Source organism: Opisthocomus hoazin, chromosome 24 (genome assembly GCF_030867145.1).
Source record: "Opisthocomus hoazin isolate bOpiHoa1 chromosome 24, bOpiHoa1.hap1, whole genome shotgun sequence".
NCBI lineage: Eukaryota > Metazoa > Chordata > Aves > Opisthocomiformes > Opisthocomidae > Opisthocomus > Opisthocomus hoazin.
In genome coordinates this window covers 8,383,938-8,401,815 of record NC_134437.1, presented here as the reverse complement: position 1 = coordinate 8,401,815, position 17,878 = coordinate 8,383,938, and positions in this window count along the sequence as shown.

The window sequence follows — 17,878 nt, the reverse complement described above, 5'->3', positions numbered from 1 at the left end:
AGTTCACCCTTAGGTTGCCAGTCCAGATCCACCTGAGCCACTTCAATCTTAGCAGCCTGATCTACCTGGTGGTTGTTTTGATGTTCTTCAGTGGCCCGACTCTTAGGGACGTGGGCGTCCACGTGACGCACTTTTACAGCCAACTGCTCTAGCTGGGCAGCAATATCTTGCCACAATGGGGCAGCCCAGATAGGTTTGCCTCTGCGCTGCCAGTTGTTCTTCTTCCATTGCTGCAGCCACCCCCACAAGGCATTGGCCACCATCCAAGAGTCGGTGTAAAGATAGAGCACTGGCCACTTCTCTCAACTGGCAATGTCTAAAGCCAGCTGGATGGCTTTCACCTCTGCAAACTGGCTCAACTCACCTTCTCCCTTGGCCGTTTCCGCGACTTGTCATGTAGGGCTCCATACAGCAGCATTCCACCTCCGCTGCTTCCCCACAATGCGACAGGACCCATCCGTGAACAGGGCACACTGTTTCTTCTGGCAGCTGGTTATACAGTGGGGCCTCTTCAGCACGTGTCACCTCCTCCTCTGGCGATGCTCTGAAATCTTTGCCTTCTGGCCAGTCCATGATTACCTCCAGAATTCCTGGGCGACTGGGGTTTCCCATTCGGGCGCGCTGGGTGATCAGCGCGACCCACTTACTCCACATAGCATCGGTGGCAGGATGCGCAGAGGGGACCCTCTCTTTGAATACCCAGCCCAGGACGGGCAATCGTGGAGCTAGGAGGAGCTGTGCTTCAGTGCCCACCACTTCTGAAGCAGCTCGAACACCTTCATATGCTGCCAGAATCTCTTCTTCAGTGGGAGTATAGCGGGCCTCCGATCCTTTGTATTCCCGGCTCCAAAACCCCAGAGGTCGACCTCGAGTCTCCCCTGGTGCTTTCTGCCAGACTCCAGGTTGGGCCATGCTCCCCGGCTGCGGTGTAGAGCACATTTTTAACATCTTGCCCTGACCGGGCTGGACCAAGGGCTACGGCATGAACTATCTCCTGTTTAATCTGTTCAAATGCCTGTCGTTGCTCAGGGCCCCATTCAAAATCAGTCTTCTTCCGGGTCACGTGGTACAGAGGGCTTACAATCTGGCTGTAATTTGGGATGTGCATCCTCCAAAAACCCATAACACCCAGGAAGGCCTGTGCTTCCTTTTTGCTGGTTGTTGGAGACATAGCTGCTATTTTGTTGATGACATCCATTGGGATTTGACGGCGCCCATCCTGCCATTTTATTCCCAAAAACTGGACCTCTTGTGCAGGTCCCTTGACTTGACTTCGCTTAATGGCGAAACCGGTTTTCAGAAGGATCTGAACTATTTTCTCCCCTTTCCCAAAAACTTCCTCCCCTGTGTCGCCCCATACAATGATGTCATCGATGTACTGCAGATGTTCTGGAGCTTCACCCTTTTCCAGTGCAGTCTGGATTAGTCCATGGCAAATGGTGGGACTGTGTTTCCACCCCTGGGGCAGTCGATTCCAGGTGTACTAGATGCCCCTCCAGGTGAAAGCAAACTGTGGCCTGCACTCTGCTGCCAAAGGGATGGAGAAGAATGCATTAGCGATGTCAATTGTAGCGTACCACTTGGCTGCCTTTGACTCCAGCTGATACTGAACTTCTAGCATGTCTCGCAGCTCGCTCAGGGACAGGGACAGGGTGATGATCTCTGTCTCTATCTCCCGTGATGACCCTGGCTCATCGTCATCCCTCCCGGAGCGATCTGCTCTCTTTGCATCTTTCTTTAGTTTTACAGGAGCAACTGCTACTGGCACAGGTTGCTCATTGGGCTCAGTCACGATGCCTGCAGGTGGAGCTGGGGCTGGAGCTGTAGCTGCAGCAACTGCCATGCCCGCCAGGGAAGCCAGGACAACACCAGTGGGAGCGGCAGCGGTGGTGCTGGTCGGGGGGAGCTCTGACTGCCTGCTGGGCTGGAACGACTGCAGGGCCGGCTGGGGGGCCAGTGCCAGCCGCAGTGCCTGCTACTTCGTTTCCCCCCTTTCCCCTTTAGGGCACCGAATCAGGTTGAACAGGGCTCAGTGTGTGTGGGCCAGACCCCAGCACGTTGCAGTGATTTGTGTCTCTCTGAAGTTCCCAGGGTGGTAGCACACTTTTTTCAGATATTTTACTAGATTGTCCGGATTGTGTACTTGTTCAGGGGTGAGTTTAAAACACACCGGGGGTGCCCACTGCCCTAGACACCTGCCCATGCTGTCCCACACACCCAGCCACTCACAGCTATCCAGGCCCGCGGCAGGTCTCTGCATGATGTTCTTGACGACTTGTTTAACCCTAAACAAGACCCAAAACTCATTCAGGAGGCAGAACAATAGGAGAGTGCTGGCCTGAGCATCCCACGGGTACTCGAAATTCCCAAAAGCCGTTAGGACTAGCCTGAGGGAGAGACTGGGGGTGACAGAGTAGGGGAAGGTATCCCCTTCGGTTTTCCCTACAGATTGGGTTTGATTGTTAACAAATTCTAAGACATAGGATCCAAGGTATGGAAATGACCGCAGTGCTGCATGCAAATACAAGCCTAATTTCATGCACAGTGATGTTATCATGTCATAAGTCGATATCGTACAGTAGAGGAAAATCATCATCCTGATCCTTTTCCCAGTGATGATGAACAGCATGGCAATGAACACATAGTGCAAGTACGGATTTACATAGCAGAGCCACTTGATCAAAGTCAGAAAACTTTTTTATCGGCGACTCTTTAACTAACACAGAAAATGTGCATAAAAAAAAATTTAACAAAATCTAACAAAATCTAAGAAAGCCGTTTTAACACAGGCTGCTCAGCCCTGCTGTTATCCCTGTCCCACGCTTGAGCGCCAAATTTTATGTTATGGTTTGCTGTGGCCAGCAACAAAAGCGCCACGTGGCCGCCCCTCCCCCCGCCGCGGTGCGGAGGAGAATGGAAAGAAACAGGCAGAAACTGGTGGGTCAGGATAAGGGCAGATTAACAGAACAGCAAACAAAGGGAACAGGAACAACAACGATACAGATAAGGAGAAAACACAACACAAACTGCACAACCCACTGAGCCACTCTCCCGAACCGCCGCCGCTGCGCGCTCCCGAGCTGTGAGTGAGTTCCCGCTGCTCCGCTCCTCCCAAATGCATGATGGCACGTGTTGGGGTTGATGTAGCTTGAGAGTTAGCATGACTAGGCCGCTTAAGCAAAACAGCATAACTGAACAGGCCGCTGGAAAAGACAGCTAAGAATAGCCATTGAGAAAGTTCTGATAGTGCACATGGTGTGGGTTAGCAAAAACAAGATGTGTTCAAGGACATGGAGGCAGTCTGTTGCTATTGGTGTTAGTGCATAGTTACCAATCATAAGGGAATGTGGGGCATGTGAACAGCGTGTGATTTATGTCTGTAGCCTATCCGAATAAGAGTAATCGCGTGTACGGATATGGAAAATGTATATAACCGCTCAAGCAGAATAATAAAGGAACCGACTGTGCATCGTATCAATGTGTGTGAGAGTCGTTCCTGTCCTTGCACGGATGCTGAAACTTGGCAGGCACATGGTATGGAATACCCTGCTCTCTTTGGCCAAGCTGGGTAAACCCGCTTGGCTGTGTCCCTTCCTGGAGTCCGGTGAAAATTAAACCTGTCCTGGCCAAACACAGTACAACCCCCATTAGAGCCGGGAGAGTGCACTATGGCGCCAAGGGGTGGGAGAAGCGGAGAAGACTGTTCGCCTCCCAAGCGTAGGCGCATTTGCCAGGTGGAAACACAGCAGGGCAGTCACCATCAGCTGGTGTGTGGCAGTGGACAACGTGCGCTCCCACCAGTGCCAGCACACCCAGAGTCTGCGGGCTCTTGCCAGGCAAAAACAGGGGACTCTGCAGGAACCCCCCATCTGCGCTGCCGCACAAAGAGAGCGCACTCTGACACCATGGGGTGGCTGAAGTGGAGAAGCCAGCAAGACTGTACCCCTCCCAAGTGGAGGCACATTTGCCAGGTGGAAATGCAGCAGGGCAGTCACCATCAACTGCTGTCTCACAGTGGACAGTCGCGGAAATGGCCAAGGGAGAAGGTGAGTCCAGCCAGTTTGCAGAGGTGAAAGCCATCCAGCTGGCTTTAGACATTGCCAGTCGAGAGAAGTGGCCAGTGCTCTATCTTTACACCGACTCTTGGATGGTGGCCAATGCCTTGTGGGGGTGGCTGCAGCAATGGAAGAAGAACAACTGGCAGCGCAGAGGCAAACCTATCTGGGCTGCCCCATTGTGGCAAGATATTGCTGCCCGGCTAGAGCAGTTGGCTGTAAAAGTGCGTCACGTGGACACCCACGTCCCTAAGAGTCGGGCCACTGAAGAACATCAAAACAACCACCAGGTGGATCAGGCTGCTAAGATTGAAGTGGCCCAGGTGGATCTGGACTGGCAACCTAAGGGTGAACTCTTTATAGCTCGGTGGGCCCATGACACCTCGGGCCACCAAGGAAGAGACGCGACATACAGATGGGCTCGTGACCGAGGGGTGGACTTGACAATGGACGCCATCGCACAGGTTATCCATGAATGTGAAACATGTGCTGCAATCAAGCAAGCCAAGTGGGTAAAGCCTCAGTGGTATGGAGGATGATGGCTAAAATATAAATATGGGGAGGCTTGGCAGATTGACTACATCACACTGCCACAAACCCGCCAAGGCAAGAGCTATGTGCTCACAATGGTGGAGGCCACCACCGGATGGCTGGAAACCTACCCTGTGCCCCATGCCACCGCCCGGAATACCATCCTGGGCCTTGAAAAACAAGTCCTGTGGCGACATGGCACTCCCGAAAGAATCGAGTCGGACAACGGGACTCGTTTTCGCAACAGCCTCATAGACACCTGGGCCAAAGAACACGGTATTGAGTGGGTGTATCACATCCCCTACCATGCACCAGCCTCGGGAAAGATTGAGCGGTACAATGGGCTGCTAAAAACCACTTTGAGGGCAATGGGGGGGTGGGACCTTCAAAAACTGGGATACCCATTTAGCAAAGGCCACCTGGTTGGTCAGAGGGTCCACCAACCAAGCTGATCCTGCCCAGTCAAAACCTCAGCGTCCCGTAGAAGAGGATAAAGTCCCTGCAGTGCCCGTGCGGAACATGTTAGGGAAGACGGTTTGGGTTAGTCCTGCCTCGGGCAAAGGCAAGCGCATCCACAGGATTGCTTTTGCTCAAGGACCTGGGTGTACCTGGTGGGTAATGCGGAAGGACGGGGAAGTCCGATGTGTACCTCATGGGGATTTGATTTTGGGGGAGAATAGTCCACAAATAAATTGTATAACGTTAATTGTTAAATAACCCTGTCACTCTCTGTTATCACTGTTATAATTGTTATGTGTTGTACCAGTAGTATCGTAGTAAGAATTGTCCAGATTAAGGAAGGATGGACTTTTTGATGAAACCTAGCAGAGCACAGCGATGATGGGACTGGACCTGGTTTTCAACAACTGGCACCCAGCAACTTCATCAAGATCAACATCTCCTGCAGACTGTGGGCACGGGCCGCACCAGATACATCAGCCGTGAGCTCTGGATGCAGCAAGTGACCGCCCATCACCACACATCACCTCTCCTGCCACGGAAGACCATTACGACAGATGGAGGCCGAAGTCATGGATTAAATGAACTCAACGGACACTTTAGAGTGATGATCCATAGACTAAGGGAATGATATCTGGAGACAGGAGAAGTGGTGGTGATCAACTGGACAATGGGGGACCTGGGCGTGAAGTAGATGGCATGGAATAAGGGGTGGATAATGTCCTGGGTTTGGCCAGGACAGGGTTAATTTTCACCGGACTCCAGGAAGGGGCACAGCTGCGGGGTTGGGGCTGACCCCGCCTGTCCAAACAGAGCAGGGTATTCCATACCATGTGCCGTCATGCTGGGTTCCGGTGGGGGGGCAGCGCGGCGGGAACTCACTCGCGGCTCGGGAGCGTGCGGCACCGGTCCTGTTCAGGAGAGCGGGTCTGTTCTGCAGTCTGTTTAGTTGTGTTTTCTCCTTATCTGCATCGTTGTTGTTACTGTTCCCTATGTTTGCTGTTCTGTTAATCTGCCCTTATCCCAACCCACCAGTTTTCTGCCTGTTTCTTTCCATTCTCCTCCGCACCGCGGCGGGTGGAGGGTCGGCTGCGTGGCGCTTTTGTTGCCGGCTGCAGCCAAACCAGAACAAGTACCACTGAGAATCTTGGACGAGTAAGCTTTAACTGGTGTGAATTTCACAAACTATACACTGCAAGGAGGTTGCTACCTTCCCCTCACCCCCCTTCCCACTCCTCCATTTGGAAACGAGGAAAGGTTTGGTGCTTTTAAGGTATTTGGGGGGGTTGCCACCCGCTCTCCCCTGCCACCTCCCTCCAAAATCCCGAGCTGCTTGCGAATATACCTGGGCTAGCATTAGAGGCAAAGCTTTCTGCAAGGTTAGATGCTCTGAGGACCGCAAATTAATGACTGTAAGTATTTGTACCTGCTTAGGGAACACTTCACTAAGTAATGCCTCAGCTAATTGGTAACATTAATACTCTCCAAGTTATTCCTCAGCTTGATTAGAAGTCATGGTTGTTGACAGTCAAACCTGTGGTGTTAAAATACTAACCTGTTGTCTTAAAGGCAAATACAGGAGCAGTAAAATAAGGTCCTTTTCTGCTCAGGAAGTCGTTTATGCCCACAGAGTGATGACATTGGAGATTTTAAGACGGTTGAGTACCAAAGTGTAACATACGACTTGACTTCTTCTTACACTCTCCACCACCATGGGTTTTTATGTACTTTTTTGTTTTAAGGACCTCTATGGAGACAGGTTGGTTGCATCTGGACATTCAGATACTACTTCACCTTACAGATATGAACTTGCTAACTACCACAACTCTAAGCAGGAATCAGTCAAGAGAGGTGGCTCCTGGTAGAGCCGGTACGAGTGTCACAGCTGGTATTACCTGAGCTTGGAGGTGGGCAGTTGGAAACAGTCCCAGACTGCTAGCTTTTAGGTGAGATGAAGGTTCTTTCAGTTAGGGTGAACTCTTTAGCCAGAGCTCTCAAATCTAAAATGTTCTCAATTTTACCAGTGCAGTGGAAAGAGTGAACATCTCTCCATTTTCAAGGTGGGAATAAGCTTGAGGAAGTGGGCTCAGAAGGAGAGGTATCCATCACAGGTGCCCACTGTTCCAGGGCCTGGAAGCAAAACCAAAATTAGAAGTCGTGACGTGACTGCAGCAGCAGCAGATCTGAAGAAAATTGTGAGGAGATGCGTGGAAGGAACTGGTAAGTATTCTGGATAACCAGTATGCGGACAGTACAGTGTGTGCATCCACTTCTGTAGCAAGAGAACAGCATAATCGTAGAATCATAGAATCATAGAATGGTTTGGGTTGAAAGGGACCTTAAAGATCATCTGGTTCCAACCCCCCTGCCATGAGCAGGAACATCTTCCACCAGCCCAGGTTGCTCAGAGCTCCATCCAACCTGGCCTTGAACCCTGCCAGGGAGGGGGCAGCCACAGCTTCTCTGGGCAACCTGTTCCAGTGCCTCACCGCCCTCATGGTGAAGAATTTCTTCCTAATGTCTAATCTAAATCCGCCCTCTTTTAGTTTGCAGCCGTTCCCCCTTGTCCTATCACTCCACACCCTTGTGAAAAGCCCCTCTCCATCCTTCCTGTAGGCCCCTTCAGGCACTGGCAGGCTGCTAGAAGGTCACCCCAATACAAAATAATAAGCAAAAAATGGGAAGGGGGCAGGAGCTTACATGCTGAAATAGCTTAATGATGCTGCCCTCTGCCATTGAGAAGCAATTAATCTGTATCACATGACAGCAAGTTTTACTCCCATGGCTGGGGTTAGCTGGAGTGAATGTGAGTTCGCTGCCTGCTTTGGGTAGGAGTGGTCATTGCTGAGGAGTATTCTCTCCCTTGAGAGTGTTTTGAGGAGCAGCTACTAGATTGTACCAAATTTGAGCTTCTGAATCTGTGCTTCGTAAGTAGTTCTGGCAGCTCTGGAAAAGAAGCATACTTCCTTGCTCGGTCAGGGGAGAGCTGAAAGAGGTCCTGAGCTGAGGACTGGTAGCCATGTGTTTGCATGAGAGAAATATGTTCTTCAGTGTAAAAGACCCAAAGACAGGAATGCAAAACTAATGACAGGGATGCAAACAGCTTCCCAGTTTCAAATGTTCTTTCAGGGCTAAGATGAGTTTGTTTTGACTTGTTCCCTTTAAAAATCCCCTTCCGTCAAAGAAGTGAATACAGCATTTCACAAAGCCGTGCCCGTTCTGCAGCTTCTCAATGGAAATACCTGTTTGACTTCTCTGTTCCAGCAAGAACAGTACTCAATTGAGAGTGAGTGTGGAGGCATTCCATGGGTGGGGTACAGCTTGCGAATGGAAACAGTTTACATGACTGGAAGTGGTCTCTTTACTTGTAGACTCCAAAGAAGATCCTCTTTTTATGATCACTTCTTTGGGTGGGGCAGATGAGCGTTAGGATTATGGGGATGGAAAGCAAAGGAGATGTTGTGGTGGGGGTCTACTACCCATCGCCCAGCCAGGATGTAAGCACTGATGAGTCATTCTGTAGGTAATTAGGAGAAATTTCAGGAGCCATAGCCCTCGTCCTTACGGGATATTTCAACTTCCCAGATATCAGCTGGGAGTATCATGCTGCTGTGACGAGCAGGTCTTGAAAATTCTTGAAGTTTGTAGGAGATAGATAACTTCTTGTCACAGGTACTCAGTGAGCCAACTAGGAAAGATGCCCTCCTAGACTGGCTATTTGAGAATAGAGGACTCGTGGGGGATGTGATGGTAGGTGGCTATCTCGGCTACAGTGAGGATGAAATGTCTGAGTTTAAAATTTTCAGCAAAATGAGCAAAACAGACAGCAGAGTTGCTACCCTGGACTTCAGAAGAGCAAACTTTAAGGTATTCAGGGAGCTATTTAGCAGAGAATCCGCTTTTGAGGGCTCAGGAGTCCACGAGTGCTGATCAGTCTTTAAGAATCACCTTTTAGAAGCACAAGAGCGGGCGATTCCACTGTGTGGTAAGACAAGCAACTGGGGCAGAAGACCAGATTGGTTGAACCGGGAAGTCTTCATGGAACTCCAGAGGAAACAGAAATTGTACGATCTCTGGAAGTAAGGTCAGCACTCACAGGAAGAGGACAGAGCCATGGTCCGTATATGTGGGGAAAAGACAGGAAAGGCCAACGCTCAGTTGAGTTGAAACTGGCCAGCGCTGTATCTGACAAGGAGGGTTTTTATAAATACATTAATAGCAAAAGGAGGTCTAAAGAAAACATTGGAGCAATATTTGCTGAAGATGGTCACCTGACTGATAGGGATGAAGACAAGCAGAAGCTTTCAATGCTTTTTTTTGCCTCAGTCTTTAATGATACTGATAGACCTTGGGCTGCTAAGTCCTCTGAGTCGGAGGACCCTGACCGTGGAGGCAGTGACTTTCCAGTTGTGGACACTGAAATTGTAAGGGCCCAGATGTATCAGCTGAACATTCACAAGCCCACGTGGCCTGATGGGATTCATCCCACGGAACTGAAGGAGCTGTCAGATGTTATGGCAGTACCCCTCTTCATCCTCTGCCAAAGGTCCTTGGAGTCTGGGAAGGTCTGCTGACTGGAAGCTAGACAGCATTATTCCAATCTACAAAAAGAACATGAGGGAAGACCCAGGGAACTACAAACCTGTTAGTCTAAACTCAGTTCCTGGAAACGCTATGGAGAAAGTCATTGTGGGTGCTATTAAAAAGCATTTAAAGAACAATGCAATCACCAGGCACAATCAACATGGGTTCAGAAAGGGAAAGTTCTGTTTGACTAAACTGATATCCTTCTACCATAAGGTCACCCATCTACTGGAAGAAGGCAAGGTGGTAGATGTAGCTTTTCTGGATTTCAGAAAGGCTTCTGTTATTGCCCCTCACAGCATACTTCTGGACAAGTTGTCTGACTGTGAGGTGAGCAGCTACACAGTGCACTGGGTGAAGAACTGGCTGAATGGCAGGGCCCAAAGTGTTGTACTACATCTGGCTGGTGACCGGTCCACAGTGTGTTCCTCAGGGCTTAAGCCTAGGGCAAATTCTCCTCAATAATAGGAGGAGGAGGAACAACCCCAGGCACCAGTACAGGTTGGGGGCGGACCTGCTGGAGAGCAGCTCTGTGGAGAGAGATTGGGAGTGCTGGGGGACGACAAGTTGACCATGAGCCAGCAGTGTGCCCTGCTTGCCAAGAAAGCTAATGGGTTCCTGAGGTGCATTAAGAAGAGTGTGGCCAGCAGGTCGAGGGAGGTTCTCCTCCCCCTCTGCTCTGCCCTGGTGAGGCCCCATCTGCAGTACTGTGTCCAGTTCTGGGCTACTCAGTTCAAGAAAGATGAGGAGATACTGGAGAGAGTCCAGCAGAGGGCTACGAGGATGAGGAGGGGACTGGAGCATCTCTCCTATGAGGAAAGGCTGAGGGAGCTGGGCTTGTTCAGCCTGGAGAAGAGAAGGCTGAGAGGGGACCTTATAAATGCCTCTAAATATCTGCAGGGTGGGTGTCAGGAGGATGGGGCCAGACTCTTTTCAGTGGTGCCCAGTGACAGGACAAGGGGCAATGGGCACAAACGGAAGCAAAGGAAGTTCCATCTGAACATGAGGAAGAACTTCTTCCCTCGGAGGGTGACGGAGCACTGGAACAGGCTGTCCAGGGAGGTTGTGGAGTCTCCTTCTCTGGAGAGATTCAAGACCCGCCTGGACAAGGTCCTCTGCAGGCTGCTGCAGGTGACTCTGCTTCGGCAGAGGGGTTGGACGAGACAACCCACAGAGGTCCCTTCCAACCCCTCACATTCTGTGATTCTGTGATTCTGTAATATTTTTATCAATGATCTGGATGCAGGGGTTGAATGCACCATTAGCAAGGTTGCTGTTGACTCTCTTGAGGGACAAGAGGCCTTGCAGAGGCATCTAGACAGATTGGAGAATTGGGCAAACATCAGTGGCGTGAAATTTAACAAGAACAAATGCTGGATTCTGCGCTTGGGATGGAGTAACACAGGGCACAAGTATAAATTGGGAAAGGAATGGTTGGAGAGCAGCCCTGCAGAGAGGGATCTGGGGGTGCTGGTCAGCAGCAGGCTCAATAACGTACAGCAGCGTGCCCTGGCAGCCAGGAGGGCAAACCCCATCCTGGGTGCATCAAACACAGCGTAACAAGCCGGTCAAAAGAGGTGATGATCCGGCTGTATTCAGCGTTGGCGCAGCCTCACCTCGAGTGTTGTGTGCAGTTCTGGGTCCCACCATTTAAGAAGGATGTGGAGGTTCTTGAATGTGCCCCCAGAGGAGGGCAGCAGAGCTGGTGAAAGGACTTGAAAAAATGTCCTATGAGGAGTGACTAAGGACTTTGGGTTTGTCTAATTTGGAGAAAAGGAGGCTGAGGAGGCAATGTGGAGAAGGAGGTGCTGATCTCATCTCCCTGGGATCCAGGGACCGGACACCTGGCAATGGCTCAAAGCTGCATCAGGAGAGGTTCCAACTTGATGTTAGGAAACATTTCTTTACAGAGAGGGTGGTCAAACCCTGAAACAGGCTTTCTAGAGAGGTGGTCGATGCCTGGTGCCTGTCAGTGCTGAAGAGGCATTTGGACAATGCCCTTAATAATATGCTTTAACTTTTGGTCAGCCCTGAAGTGGTCAGGCAGTTGGACTAGATGATCATTGTAGGTCCCTTCCAGATGAACTATTCTATGCTATGCTATGCTAGTCTAGTCATGCAATCATCAAATCATAGAATAATTTGGGTTGGAAGGGACCTTTGAAAGTCATCTAGTCCAACTCTCCCCCTGCAATAAGCAATGACATCGTCAACTAGATCAGGTTGCTCAGACCCCCTTCCAGCCTGACCCTGAATGTTTCCAGGGATGGGGCATCTACTGCCTCCCTGGATGAGCTGTTTCAGTGTTTCACCACCCTCATCATAAGAATTTCTTCCTTATATCTAGTCCAAATCTACCTTCTTTAAGTTTAAAACCACTGTCCCTTGTCCTATTGCAAGAGGCCCTGCTAAAAACTTTGTCCCCATTTTTCTTATAAGCCCCCTTTAAGTACTGCAAGGCTGCCATAAGGTGTCTCCAGAGCCTTTTATTCTCCAGGCTGAACAGCCCCAACTCTCTCAGCCTTTCGTCACAGCAGAGGTGTTCCAGTCTTCTGAGCATTTTTTGTGGCCCTCCTCTGGACTCGCTCCAACAAGCCCATGTCTCTCACGTGCTGAGGGCCCCAGAGCTGGATGCAGGACTCCAGGTGGCATCTTACCAGAGCAGAGGGGATGAAAGTGAAAAGTCCCTGGTAAGAAATATTAGTATTTCAAATGGAATGTGAAAAAGATGGAGGTGGTGAGGTGGGACATTCCTGTTACTGAGAGCTAAAATCAGGACTAAGCCCACCACTACCCTTGTTCCTTCCTACTTGGAGGATCAGGCTTTCCTCTCCAGCCCTCCCTCCCTGCAAGAAAGCTTTTACACAATTCCACTGAAGCCCCAAGGAGGGCTGGAATGTGGTATCCTGGATCAGGTGCCCCCACAGATCTCTTCCACAGCTCTTGGGTCACCACTCGACAGGCACTGAAGGAACCTCCTCGGTGAAACCTTGGAGAGGGCCAACCACAACTCTGTAATTGACCACAAAGGAGGTAAAATTATTCTGGGTCTCCTGCAAAAAGCAGACTCCTTGTGGAATACTGGAGGGTGCTTGGGGGACCGTGCAGAACTTGTTCTGGGCTGTTTGAAGGCCATTGTGGGAGTGTGCAAAGCTCACACTAGTTGTTCAGGGGAAGGGCCAAAGGCCCTGTGAGAGTCTGGCTGAGTCAGAGAGGAGCAAAGGAGAATGGAAAGGAGGGGTGGTGAAAGGGAGCGACCCAACCTCAAGAAGCTGCCAGTTGGGGTGTTTGCCCAATACTAGCTAGCTATGTTCTTTCAGATATTCCATACATGGGAGCAGTAGTGCTGAATATTGAATTTACTTTTTTGAAGATAGCTGTTGTTACATGGAATTTCTGATTTAGCAGAGTGATGTACTGAAACCACCGTGAAGACTTCAGTTACACTTACCAAAACATAGCAATTGCAATGCACAGTTTAATCACAACACCAATGGGATCCCCATTACCTACCTCCATGCTATGCCCACTGTCGTGAAACTGGGCATCCCCCATAGCCAGGAAGGAGTGCACATGCCGAAGCCAGCTCAAGCCCGTTGCTCTCTTCGGAATTTTTTGTAGTTGTTTAGCTTTTATGCTAAAAAACTCATGCTGTTCTGGCGGACTCAGGGAGACACAGTTACGCCAGCAGTTGATTCTCTCAACCGACGTAGCTGCTTACCTAAAACCAAGACCATCTTCTGGTGCTCTTTCTGTTGAGATAAAGTCAGCTTCTTTGCAACAGAAAGATTGGTTTCCACTTTTGCTAACCAAATCAGTTGATACGTGTCATCATAGATCAGTTAATATATATTACCATATAAAATTTTTACTTCTCTTTTTTCTAAGTATTTTTCAGTTTCAGACAGATGTTGCATTAACTTTAGCGTTTTGCTGGAGAAAGTTGTCTAGTTGATGCGAGGTCATGCCAAGCACTACCAATGTGTTAAACAGTGCAAAGGAAGACAGACAGCTTTTGTTCAGGCAGAGGAGAAGTTAACCAGCAAGTCTGCTCGGTGATTTGGTCACAAACACCCCACATTACAATGAGAAATGTCCAAAATCTACGTCATCTTCAGGGTGACTAGTGTTGAAGTTGGATAGACACACACCTAAAACCATTGCCGCACACGCCTGTCTCGTCACCATATGTACGTGGCCAGATGCAGTTACGAGGCGAACGTTTCAGACTGCATGATTCTGGAGCATTAGGCATGGTAGGGCAGGTCTGTCCTCGACCCGATAGCCAGTAGGTGCAACATTTACTAATTTCGCAATTAACATTGCAGTACAAACGATCTCCTGCCACTGTAGGCCCTCATTTCACTCTATTGTCAAAACCGTGCGCAGCTTGTCGTACAGTGTTATTACAAATAGTTAAATTTCGATTAACTGTAGAATTCAGGGTTAGTGGTACACTATTGCCTGCTATCAGTCCTTGACCTCGTGCTACTACAGATGCTACTCCTCCTGTAAAGGTAATTCTAAAGAAGGGTTGCGACTTATCTTGGTAGTTGGACTCGATGATCCTTATGGGTCACTTCCAACTCGAGATATTCTATGATTCTATGATCTTCAATATCTGAGTTGTCACATGGGCAACATGGAAAGGCAGAATCTGCTAGAGACAGGTTTTGGCAGTACGTTCCAGTTATCGGCGCTCCCTCAGCACCACATTTTTCTGTAAGAGAAGACACCTAGGTCCTGGACATAACAGAAGACTCGGTTATGGTTAGTTTACTCCCCTCAGTGCCTAGAGCACCCATGCCTCTGCTCCTTTGTAAAACAACTGGGTCACCCAGATCAGTCCCTGAGCTGGGTGTTTAACCACCAGCTCATCTCCAGGACTCCAGTAGGTGTTCATTCCCTACACCACCGATTACTTTTACTCCTGGGAGGATGTATTTCCAGCCTACCTGAAGCTTGCTTTAATGGACCAATACAATCTCTTTGTCAAGTTCTCCAGAGTCCTTTACCCTGCTTGAGACAGGTAATATGTTGTCCTTTTGTTTAACCATGATGGATATGTCTTAGACGGAGTCTACCATTTATCAAGGAGGAGGGCACCTGGGAGTACTCCACAGGCATCCCAATTCACTCTGTGCTTTCCCGTAGATTGTTTTCCATATTCATCCCATCACTTGTCACTCAATGGTGTATAGACAAAGCCCGTTATTGTACCATAGTCTTCTGCGCTACACCTAGGAGTAGCAGCGTGCTAGTTAAAATCAGTTTCAAAATAGAAATAGGCACACACATGGTTTATCTCGCACAGAATCACAGAATCATAGAATGGTAAGGGCTGGAAGGGACCTTGAAGACCATCTGGTTTCAATCCCCCTGCCGTCGGCCTGGACACCTTCCGTTAGACCAGGTTGCCCAGAGCTCCATCCAACCTGGCCTTCAACACTTCCAGGGAGGGCATCCACAGCTTCTCTGGGCAACCTGTTCCAGTGCCTCTCCACCCTCATGGTGAAGAATTTCTTTCTTATATCTAATCTAAATCTCCTCTCTTCCAGTTTAAAGCCATTACCCCTTGTCATATCACTGCAGGCCCTTGTAAAAAGCCCCTCTCCAGCTTTCTTGTAGGCCCCTTCAGGTACTGGCAGGCTGCTACAAGGTCTCTCTAGAGCCTTCTCTTCTCCAGCCTGAACAGCCCCAATTCACTCAGCCTTTCCTCACAGGAGAGGTGTTCCATCATAGAATCACAGAATCACAGAATGGTACGGGTTAGAAGGGACCTATGGGGATCATCTAGTCCAGCCCCCCTGCCAAAGCAGGGTCACCCACAGCAGGTTGCACAGGACCACATCCAGACGGGGTTTGAATGTCTCCAGAGAAGGAGACTCCACAGCCCCTCTGGGCAGCCTGTTCCAGTGCTCCGTCACCCTCCGAGGGAAGAAGTTCTTCCTCATGTTCAGCTGGAAGTTCCTCTGCTTCCGTTTGTGCCCATTGCCCCTTGTCCTGTCACTGGGCACCACTGAAAAGATTCTGGCCCCGTCCTCCTGACCCCCACCCTGCAGATTTTTAAAAGCATTTAGAAGATCCCTTCTCAGCCTTCTCTTCTTCAGGCTGAACAAGCCCAGCTCCTTCAGCCTCTCCTCGTAGGAGAGATGCTCCAGTCCCCTCACCATCCTCATCACCCTCCGCTGGACTCTCTCCACTAGTTCTTCATCTTTCTTGAACTGGGGAGCCCAGAACTGGATGCAGGACTCCAGATGTGGCCTCGCTAGGGCAGAGTGGAGGGGAAGGAGAACCTCCCTCGACCTGCTGGCCACACTTCTCTTGATGCACCCCAGGATACCATTGGTCTTCTTGGCAAAGAGGGCACACTGCTGGCTCATGGTCAACTTGTCGTCCACCACCACTCCCAGTCCCTCTCCGCAGAGCTGCTCTCCAGCAGGTCCACCCCAAGCTTGTACTGGTGCATGGGGTTATTCCTCCCCAGGTGCAGGACCCTACACTTGCCATTGTTCCACCCCTTTGTTCATTTTTGTGGCCTCCTCTGGCCCCGCTCCAACAGGTCCAGGTCTTTCCTGGGCTGAGGGCTTCAGAGATGGATGCAGGACTCCAGGTGGGGTCTCACCAGAGTGGAGCAGAGGGGCAGAATCTCCTGCCTCAGCCTCCTGGCCACGCTGCTGGGGATGTAGCCCACGATACAGTTGACTTTCTAGGCTGTGAGCACATGTTGTTGGGTCATGTTGATCTTCTTGTCAACCAGCACCCCCAAGTCCTTCTCCTCAGGGCTACTCTCAATCCATTCTCCTCCTAGTCTGTATTTATGCTTGGATTGCCCTGAACCATGTGCAGGACCTTGCACTTGGCCTTGTTCTACTTCATGAGGTTCATACAGGCCCAAGGTCCCTCTGGATGGCATTCCTTCCCACCAGCATGTTGACCTCACTACACAGCCTGGTGTCATCAGCAAACTTGCTGAGGGTGCGCTCAATCCCACTGTCCATGTTGACAACAAAGATGTTAAAAAGCGCCAGCCCCCAGTAACGACCCCTGAGGAACACCACTCCTCACTGGTCTCCACTTGGACATCAAGCCATTAACTGCAACTCTTTGAGTGCGACCATCCAGCCAATTCCTTTTCCACCGAGTGGTCCATCGGTCAAATCCATGTCCTTCCAATTTAGAGACAAGGATGTTATGTGGGACAGTGTCAAATGTTTTGCACAAGTCCAGGTAGATGATGTCAGTTGCTTTTCCCTTATCCATCAGCACAGCAACCCCATTGTAGAAGGCCACCAAATCTGTCAAGCATTAACTTTCTTGAGTTTATGGCTCCCTAGTTGGCAGTCCTGTGTATGCTGCTAGTAGCACTTTCTAAAAGGGAACGCAGCTCCTCCTGGAACTTTGCCCAGATTTAGAGCCAACGGTAATGGGGGAATCCTCTCTACCTGGCACATCTTGCTGCCATCCCCTTTGGTATCCGTCATCATCTGTGTCTATACGTAGTGTAAAAGGGGGTGTAGGGTGGTTGGGTGCCACAGAGTGTAGGATAGTTAGGTGCCACAGAGCATAGTTCCCATAGAGTGCAGGGTGAATGGGTCCCACAGAGTGCAGGGTGGTTGGCTCCCACAGAGCGTAGGGTGAATGGGTCCCACAGAGTGCAGGGTGGTTGAGTCGCATAGAGTGTAGGGTGGATGGGTCCCACAGAGTGCAGGGTGGTTGAGTCGCATAGAGTGTAGGGTGGATGAGTCCTACAGAGTGCAGGGTGAATGGGTACCACAGAGCGTAGGGTGAATGGGTCCCACAGAGTGTAGGGTGGTTGAGTCGCATAGAGTGTAGGGTGGATGGGTACTACAGAGTGCAGGGTGAATGGGTACCACAGAGTGTAGGTACCCATTGGATGAGTCCCACAGATTGTAGAGTGGTTGGGTCCCGTGGAGTGGTAAGTAAAACTTTCACCTTTCAAAGCAGTTAATGCTTCATGATTTTTCTGTTCTCAGTTCCATACTGTGGTTTTCTGCTTTTCTGTTTTCTCATTCTTTTATTTCTTCTTCTTTTTCTGTTCTTCTTTTCTTCTTGTTCTGTGCTGGAGGCACAGTTTTCCATCTTCCTATCCATCAGATACCTAAAAATGTAACCTCTTGACTTGGTCCTTGCCATGTTGAATCAGTAATGTCAACGTTTAATTCCTGTAAATGCTGGACAATAGCATTCATACTTTGGCAAACCGTTTCCTCATCTGGTCCCCTGAT